Source organism: Felis catus, chromosome C1 (genome assembly GCF_018350175.1).
Source record: "Felis catus isolate Fca126 chromosome C1, F.catus_Fca126_mat1.0, whole genome shotgun sequence".
Classification (NCBI taxonomy): domain Eukaryota; kingdom Metazoa; phylum Chordata; class Mammalia; order Carnivora; family Felidae; genus Felis; species Felis catus.
In genome coordinates this window covers 3163686-3173361 of record NC_058375.1, presented here as the reverse complement: position 1 = coordinate 3173361, position 9676 = coordinate 3163686, and the positions used below count along the sequence as shown (strand labels likewise).

The window sequence follows — 9676 nt, the reverse complement described above, 5'->3', positions numbered from 1 at the left end:
GGAGTGCCCCAGGACAGGGTGCAGAGGGTGGGTGCTCTGTGGGTGTGGCTGCAGGTAACACAGGCTCATTTTGGAAGGCGGGAGAGACCTTGTTTCCTGAAAGATCGGTTTGATGCCCAATTATAATTCAGGAATTATTGACAATTGTAAAATGTAGCTCCCCACCCCCCTCACCTTTCCTTTTGGTAAAGGGTCAAAGTTCTAGACAACTTTGCTTTTGTCTAGACCGTTTTGCTTAGACCCTTTCCTTTTGGTAAAGGGTCAAAGTTCTCTGAACTTTTGGAGTCTTGAAAAGCCCCTTTCAGGGTGCTCCCCACTTTCTACCTTTGTGTAGTTCTGGGGCTCAGCTCTCCTCTCCCTTATAGGTGGGTGGGTTCCACTGCTGTGCAGTCTTGAAACATCAGCTTCGTCTTAATAATATCTCAGTTAATTCCTCTGCGAATGAAGTAGATGTGTTCCTAAACTGCCAACAACCCATTATGGGAACAGATACACAAACCTGGAGAAGAAACTTCTAGAAACCCATTAACTTATCATTCCATCCATTGTGTTTCCAGTGGGATCAGTAGAGGAAGAAAAAAGTAATAGATAGAACACAGCTGCCAAAGAAAACAGGCATCATATTTTGACTAATACCTATTGCCTCAAAAAGTCAAATTATCCCAAGAAGAAAAGGAACCAACCAAGAGGCAGATAGATGCCGAAGGGGTAGAAAGGCATTCAGCCTGCGACTTTGCCTGAGGGACTCAGTTCAGAAAACCAGGAGAAAATGATACAATGGTGGTAGCTTCACATTAAATTGCTCATAATGTGTGTTCAGATTGTGTACAAGAAGACTCATTTTTAAGTTAAGTTCAAAAAACCATTTAAAAAATACTGGTTGATGGGGCGCCTGTGTGGCTCAGTTGGTTGAGCCTCTGACTTTGGCTCAGGTCATGATTTCATGGTTTGTGGGTTCCAGCCCCGCGTCGGGCTCTGTGATGACAGCTCAGAGCCTGGAGCCTGCTTTGGATTCTGTGTCTCCCTGTCTCTCTCCCCTCCCCTGCTTGTGTCTCTATCTCTCAAAAATAATTAAACATTAAAAAAATTTAAAAAATACTAGTTGATGCTATAAACTCAGAACTGCAGTTTTCAGATTCAGAAAGAATTCTTACATGCTTACACACCTGTTTCTATCCCCCAGATTATATCCAGTCGTAAGCTTGCATATAATAATTTTATCACTTTGTGTGACATAAGAGCAGTGGGCAATTTCCACATCAAAAATCACAGACACAGAGCAGAAAAAAAAATAGTTTCTTCAAAGGAAGTCCAAAAAGTGCATTGGAACGATGGGTACATCCCAGAGAGCTTTTAATGTGTGGCGTTGTGACCCATCCCAGGACACTCTCGATAATCCCATCTGGTGGCCTCGTCCATCCCTATGTGTTGGCAGTTAAGACAATTATATTGACAACTGCTATTTTCCCAACACCGTGTGTTTTTGCATGGCCTGAGCCCATGTTCAGGACCCACGTGATTTCCCCAAACAGTGCAGGGTCTCCGTGGCAGAGAGCACGGCATGAGCACATCAGCTTCATCTGCAACCAGGAACCCGTCCAGAGACACTGAGCCTTCTTCCACCTCAACACGGCTCCTGCTGGAAAGGCCTTTTGTGAGGACACCTACCCGCCGAGCCCAGAGCTCATCTGCATTGACAAGATATTGCCACGCCATTACCAGTGATGTCCACAGGTATGTTTGTGATGTGATGTGTGTATACCGTGATCGTGTGTTTAGAATTTGATGTGCGTGTGTGCGTGTGTACCTGTGTGGGCAGGGGCACAGGTGTTCCACTGTTTACCTGTGAGCCATTGATTGCAATAGCCAACTCGTTCTCAGGAAGGGTCGCTGGACTACACAACTCACTATCCATGAATCGCTTCTCCCCTCGGGTGTCAGATTGCGATGTCTGATTGGGACATCAGAGTCGCGTCCGCGTTCAGGTAAGCGTGTGGCGTTTGACCAGCATGGACTCCCCTGCACTGCCTCCCGTCTTGGCTCACTGGCCACATGAGCCTCCAGTTCACAGTTACTCTTCACTGAATGCTGTCCTGGGACAGTTGTATCCCCTCAGAATCCCCCATTGAAGGCCTAACCCCCAGGACCTCATGATGCGACTGTATTTGGAGACACATCCTTTAAAGAGATGATTAAGGGAAAAGGAGGTCAATAGGGCAGGCCCTGGTCCCACCTGACTGTCCTTGTAAGAAGAGGAGGTCAAGACACAGACACACAGAGGGATGGCTGTGTGGGGATGGAGGGAGAGGACGGTGTCTGCACAGCAAGGGGAGAGGCCTCCGGAAGACCCAGCCCTGTGCACACCTTGATCACAGACCCCCAGCCCCCAGGACTGGGAGGGATACATGTCTACCATTGAGGCCTCTGGGTCTGGGGCACTTTGTGGCGGTGGCCCGCACATGCTCATACAAACACCCATGCAGGGACACTGCCCTGCTGGTGGACAAGACAGTCTGCCCGCCAGCAGCACAGATCCCAGAGGGGCCGGGTCGGGTGATGAGAGGGGGGACTCAGGTGACTTATGTCCTGCCCAGCTGCCCAGGGAGGTCCTGGGCGTGGGGTGGATTTGTTAAAGGCACAACCACGCTGTGGGACGGGCTTGTCTGGGAGAGACATGTGGGCAAAGGAGTTATGGAGACCAGAAGAGACCGAGGGGCTCTGACCTCATGGAGGCTCCAGAAAAGCACTCTCCTGCTGCTGTTTGACCCTGGGGTGCAGGTTGGGCCTTTCTCTGCCCTCTCGAGGTCCCCAGAGGCCATCAGCTGCCCCCCTGCCTCCTTTTAGGTTTGCCTACGGTGAACATTTGCAAGACGTCTCCCGGGCACTGCCTGCCCTGTGATGACCCCACAGTCCTCAAGTGGCCCAGCCCCTCTCAAACCACACATGATGGGGCCGTGAGGGACCTCTGGCCCCAGCAGAGCCAAGCACATGCCCTCCCTCGGCAGTCTGGAACCTTCATTTTTCAGACCCGTTCTGTGTACGTGCCACCCTGAGCCTAGGGAGCCAGACGTCTTCAGGGAGCAGGGGGACGTCAGATGTGCCTGGGGGAGCGGGAACGGGAGCCACGGGGACGCGGCGTCCCCGTCCCCAAAGCTCCCTCCCGAAGCCCCACGTGTGCCTGCTCCTGGGTTCCGGGAGACACCCCCGCAGCTTTTTAATAGACATCAGTCCCTGCCCTTCCGTGTTTGTGGCTTTGCTCTTTGTGCTGTAATAGGCTCCCATGACTTGCAGTCCTGGAGCCCCACTTAATTCTGGCCACACACCAACATTCTTTTATTTTCCATGTGCAGAAGAAGCCAGAAAATGTGCCTGACTGTAGGACCGATTTCTGGTCTGTTCACCGCTGGAGACGCGCCCTGTCCCTGTATCTGAGCCATCCCAATTCCCCAATGGCCCAATGGCTCAGTACCCTCTTCGTCCTCACGGCCCCACCTCGGGGTTGATCTGGGCCCTGTCCTAATGCATTATGGGACTGGCCACCGTGCAGCTCATCATGGGAATCCAGCCGCTGGACCAGAACAAAAGCCACTCGGAGGTCATCCGACATCATGTGCATTCTGAATGCGGAGCAAACTTGTCTTCCAACATAAACATGGTTCCCCACGAGGGCCCTAATTGCTCTGGAGAGGGCCGGCCGGCCAATCAGCCACAACCACCCCACTCCACTCCACAGGAAGGGCAGGGTTTCCCAGCTTGAGCCCCTCTGAAGTATTTATGCTGCTCTAAGAGCTGCTGTCCCCTCAGCTGCTGTCCCCTCCTGGGTTATTTCTCACTTCCTTTGTGCACACCCCCAAAACCAGAGCCCCCAGTCCCCCATCTGCAGGACCCCCTTGCCCACACTCTCCCCGCTTGTTCTCTTTGTTTCTCTCCCACATATTTGACATAATAGAAAACAGAACCAAATATTCAAAAGGCACTTTCCATTTTAATCAGGTTTGGGAGAAACATAGCTAACATGCCTCTTCGCCCAGCTGGTGAAATGTGTGACATTTACCAGGGCCGTGGCGAATCTTGTCCAACAGCCCATTTAAAATGCCACTCAGATTCCCCCATCTCTGAGTCTTAAAAAGCACTTGTCCTACAAAGTGTTTTCATTACCAAAAATATTAAGCAGAGTCTTCATCCACTCGGAGTCGCCCTGTAATTCTTCAAGGAGAGCAGTCAGACCTCTCCTTGGATGAGGTCTGCTAGGCAGAGGAGGACGGGCCCCCCTCAGCCTCCCCGGCGGTGTGCTCGTCTCCTATGCACAGGTATGCGTGTGTGTCTCCCGTGCAGTGCCTGGGAGCCCGGCAGCTCACGTCTGTGTCCAGGACCCAGGCAGTGGCAACAGCTTGGATCCTGAGGCATTTCCTGGCCACGCCACACCCACTGGTGGGTCGGAGCCTTGGACCTCTTGCTGCCCTTCTCAATGGTGTTTGGCTTCCGGGGACAGAAGTGAGCAAGCCCACATCTATCACTGATTATTCAGAATGGGTCTGGGTGTGAGTCTCCTAGAGGCAAAGCCAAGTGCACGTGAGCAATCTAAATGTAGAAGGTGGTCCTTGTGGGATTGTCACTGTCTGTGTGTCCTCTGGCTTTATCCCCTGCTGGGACAGCATTAGCTGCTGCCCTCTACACACTCACACACTCAGGGGTCAGAGTGAGTCTTTCCCAGTCCCCTCCACCATCTGCTCGGAAGCAGCATTCATTGGGGCAGGCTGCATGCTGGAAACCCCCAGGTTATCCAGGTAGCATTAGAGAAAGAGTCGGTGGAGGGAGCCTTGAGCTTGAACCCAGGTTTTAAGAGCTCCAGAGACAACGAAACTCTGCCTTGTTGACTCTTCTTTTGTGTAAGCAAGTTCACACCACTGGGAGGGGCTGGAAGCCTCATCGATGGGAAGATTTGAGAAGGGACTCCTGTAATACAGGGGCCTGGACTGGATGACTTTGTCCAGCAGGTCATAGGGGGTTATCGAGGGGTGTCTGGGTGGCTCAGTCAGTTAAGCATCCAAGTTCGGCTCAGGTCATGATCTCACAGTCCGTGGGTTTGAGCTCTGCATTGGCCTCTGTGCTGACAGCTCAGAGTCTGGAGCCTTCTTCAAATTCTGGTCTCCCTCTCTCTGCCCCTCCCCCGCTTGCACTCTGTCTCTCCCTCTCTGTGTCTCTTAAAAATATACATTAAAGGGGTGCCTGGGTGGTTCAGTCGGTTGAGCATCCAACTTCAGCTCAGGTCATGATCACGCAGTTCGTGAGTTTGAGCCCCATGTCGGGCTCTGTGCTGACAGCTCAGAGCCTGGAGCCTGCTTCGGATTCTGTGTCTCCCTCTCTCTTTGCCCCTTCCCCGCTCATGCTCTGTCTCTCTCTGTCTCTCAAAAATGAACAAACGTTAAAAAAAATTAAAAATAAATAAATAAACATTAAAATTTTTGAAAAAAATAGGGGGTTATTGAATGTACTGTGCAAGGAGTGGTTTCAGATTGGTGTTCACAGAAAATGGATTTACCTGGTGGTGCTGGATGGAGGGTACAGACTGGCATTGCAGGGAAGGGGCCCTGCCCACGAGACCTCGGCCGGCAGGCTGAGGATGGGAACAGAGACAGCAGAGAAAGTGTGGAGATGCGAACCATGAAGGATGAGGCTTGACGTTTAGCTGTGGGGTGGGCAGGAGGACCCCAGAGGGCACGAGGTGTGTGGGGGGGCTGGAGAAGACATCCACAGCCAGTGTGGGTGGGTGAGAAGTGGGCGGTATCTGGCGGGTTGGGCTTGATTAAGCCGCTTTGCCCTTGAGGTGCCTGGATGTGTCCTTCAAGCTGAAAGGGATAGAGCAGCTCCTCCTCTTCTGGAAGCCTTGTCAGTCCTGATAAAGGAGAGTAAAGCACCCTCTTCATTGCTGTGTGTGTGTAATGACGTCTGTGCATTGGGTGGAGACCTAGGGATGCAACAGAGACAGGGAGATGGTGTGGTTACGTGCGTGCACACCTGTGTCCTTGCGCTGCCGGGACCTCAGGGTTTCTTTGGACCAAATTTAGCTTCTTAGCTCCGATTACATTCAGATGAACTTGGCCATATGGAAACGTTGATTACATGTACAAATTTTGTTTGGGAGAAGACTGTGTTTGTGTGTGCGAGCGTGTGTGTGTATGAGTGTGTGTATGTGTGAGAGAGAGCTCGACAGAGAGGGGTATATATAGAATGATGTCGGGAAACGTGTCTTTGTGGGGAAACAGATGGCCTTGAGCAAGGGAGCTGAAGGCAGGAGATGGTCCCGGCTACAGCTGCTTCCCCCCAGCGCGCCTCTGAAGACACTTAAGCAAATTCCGTCTGATTGCGGTCCCTCTAGCACCTTCTTACCCAGATGAAATAAGCGTGGAACAGACTCTTCTGTCTAATGAGAATTTAAATTTTCAACTTTGTCAGAGATGTAAGCCTGCAGCCTCAGCGTGATGTGCATCTCCAAGCGCGCAGCCTAAAGAGCAGGGGACCCAGGTCTCCCTTTCCCTTCCCTCCCGAGTCCCCACACAAGACCCAAGCAACACACGACTCACCGGGATGTTGATAATGGCATCGTGGCAGCGAAAGCCCTCCAGTTCGGATTCTAGCTGGGCACATTGAGTCCAAGAGTTTGCGGAGTTCACTGGGCATCTTCTGTGTGTAAGAAGATAGATGCCAAGGGACATGGCCATGGACCAGCCAGATTCCTTGCTGTCTTGACTCACGGGACAGCATGGAGTCTGCAGCCTTGAGCTGTGCCCCCTTGAGCAACTTACTTAACCCCACCACACCTCCACGTTCACATCTGTGAAATGAGAATACCAGTTACACCTGTCATGGGAGAATCTCGTGGGGGAAACACCGTGCCCAGTGCCGGATGCACAGCCAACCCTCTACTATCGCCAGCCAGGATTCGAAGGAGCGCGCTCCCATGACTGAAATAAAGACAGTGCTTGCAGAGCACGGGCGTTGGGTATTTGCCGAAATGACTTTTCCGAAGCATTCATAAGCGATTTCAAAGTACTTTTCCACATCTTTGTTCCAAGTTGTCTTGTTTTTATGTGTTATTAGTTCAAGCCTCCTGAAATGAGGCTGAAAAGGAGGCATAGAGGTCTCTGACAATGCCGCTGGCCTCCGTATTTCCAGAGTAAATGCTGTCAGTGCTCACAGAGGAGCTGAGGCATGTGTGGTGGTCAGACAGAAGGATGGAGGAGTGAGCTGCGGGCCTGGAGAGCCAGCCTCCCTGAGTGGAGCCCCACCTGCGTCTCCAGCTTGTGGATCCCAACAGTCTCTGTCTGTTCCCTCAGGGTTTCTCTTTGCAAACCCTGCCTCTTTGTTTTCTCTCAGTGCCTTTGCCCCGCGCTCTCCCTGGGCCCAGAAGAGCAAGGTCTCAGCTTGGGCTTTCCTCCTGGTCCAGGCCTCTGCCCCAGAGCTGGCTGTGCGGGGAGACCTTGAGCCCTGCTGGTTGGATCACAAGTGGTAACGACCGCCAACATTTCCAGATGTTGGGTCCACGTATGGTCCCATGTACTTGGGGGGCTTTGGAGCATCATCCTGTGTGACCTACACACGATCAAGGACGGCAGAGTCGCTCCTCTTCACACTGGAGATGAGGGGACGCACACAGAGTGGGGGTCACTTGCCCAGCTGCACAGCTAGGGAGAGGCAGAGCCCCCGTGCCCACGCTGTAGCCCCTCACTGGGTCCCTCCTGAACTAGTGGGCTGAGTGAAGGGCTCCCGGATTGCGGAGCTCAGAGGAGACTCAGGCTTCTCTGGTTTTACATAGAATGAAGGGGAAAGAGAAAAACTCACCACTAGGGGGATGGGAGAAGTTGATGGTCATCCCAGGACCACTTGCGATGCCTTGATTGCACTGGCCCATTTCAAACCCATCTGGGCACACCAGGTTTTTGTGACATGTGCCCTCTGAAAGTCATGGCCCTTGTCTCAAAAGTTTGCTACTAACTTCACCTCCCTTCCAGACCCCCAGACGTAGATTCTGAATGTGCTGCCTCCTTTCAGATCATCTTTGCAGTCTTGCAAAACCACCCTTCTTGATGACATCGGTGTTTCGGGAACAACCCAAACACCCTCCTTAGGTTGGAGGTTTGTCCTTGTCAGTTATGCTTCTGGAAATCCTGTGGCTCATGTGTTCACTGGCCACGACTCACCCTGCAGGACTCAACCTCACAAGAACTTCTTGGGCATTGGCTCTAGGCCAGCCACTGTGCAATCAGGCCACAGTGCTCTGCTGTGACCTCTCTGCCCACTGATGGACAGCACATCTCCCTTCCAGATTCTTCCATCGAGGCCGCCGACATTTCCCAGGGGTCAGTGTGCACACGGGAGCCGCAGTGTGGTTATGTAAAAACCATGGCACTCATGTGACAGTGCTCTCAGATTACAACCCTAGCATTCCTCCCACTGGCTTGAAGACACCTTACCAAAGGAGCTTTGGAAGGAGGCACTGGCTGACTCTCATGTCCCCCATGTGATTACAATGGTTGTTCATTCTCTGGCTTTCCAACCTTTTGGAATATATATAGTACACATTCCTTTTAAATGTTTGTTGTAAAATAATTTCTGACTCACAGAAAAGTTGCAAAAGTGGTACAGAGCATTGACTTAGACCCTTCACCCCACTGCCCTGTATGTTAATGTCTTCTGTAATGGTGATGCCATTACCCAAAACAGGAAATCATCACTGATACAATACTAGTTGCTTCACACGAGCCCTGGTTGAGTTGCCCCAATTTGTCCACTAATGTCCTTTTATGGCTTGAGGATCCCCTGCTGCATTTGGTTGTGAAGGAGTGAGTTTAACGGGCCCCACCTATTGGTACTCACATGCTTCAAATCCATTGATTTGAGATTTCTGCACATGGGTCTATGGACTCCTGCTCACATGACCTCTCATTAGGTGTCCTGATCCCGGAATTTTAAATGGAGAGGCTTAGTTTAACCCTTGGAAAAGATTCACCCTTACATTCTTGAACTCCCTGAAGTTTTTGGGAAGACACCTTTCCTTCGAAAGCACTTTTCTTCTTAGTTTTTGACACAACTGCTATTTCCAAAAACAAATAACTGGAACCTTCCGTCCCGCTTTCCTGATGGTGAGACATGACAGGGGTCCTTTATGACATATCAGTAAGCGGTCGTTCCCCACATAAACACAGCCCTCCCTCCACGGTGACCAGATCTTACTTCATCAGAGGAGCACTTAAGCTCTGTTGCCAGAAAGACAGTGAGAGGGTAATAACACAGGGGCTGACAGCAATGTCCCTTGACTCATTTTAAAGAATAAAAATAAAATATAGATAGAGAGATGCATTTTTTTTTCTTAAAGAAAATGAATTATTCTTTGAAAGTTAGTCAATCTCTTGGGGGCATAGTGTGGAAAATTAGATTTTAATGGCTTTAGAATTGAGGTTCTGTGGGTCAATAGTACTGGACACTTGAAGTAAAATGACAAATCTATTAGAAGAAAATCAAACATTTTGTTGCTCATCAGAGAGGCAGTCAGAGGACAGCAAGCAAGGTCTTGGAATTCTTCTCGTGTACAGAAGGCATCAGAAAAGTACCAATTCTGCTTGGTGTTTTGAGATCCTTGGGAGAGGGTCAATCACGGATTTTTAACTCTCCTTTA

At 50.9% G+C, this 9676-nt stretch overlaps 1 long non-coding RNA gene across 1 annotated transcript; it reads right to left on the bottom strand.

Annotated features, from left to right (window-relative positions):
- Window positions 1-3965: 3965 nt before the first annotated feature.
- Window positions 3966-9178, bottom strand: LOC109502045. The gene is made up of 3 exons (XR_002160376.3): window positions 6585-9178; window positions 5543-5968; window positions 3966-4956 (listed from the first exon to the last, which is right to left on the bottom strand). It is a non-coding gene; the product is annotated as an uncharacterized LOC109502045 (long non-coding RNA).
- Window positions 9179-9676: the final 498 nt, after the last annotated feature.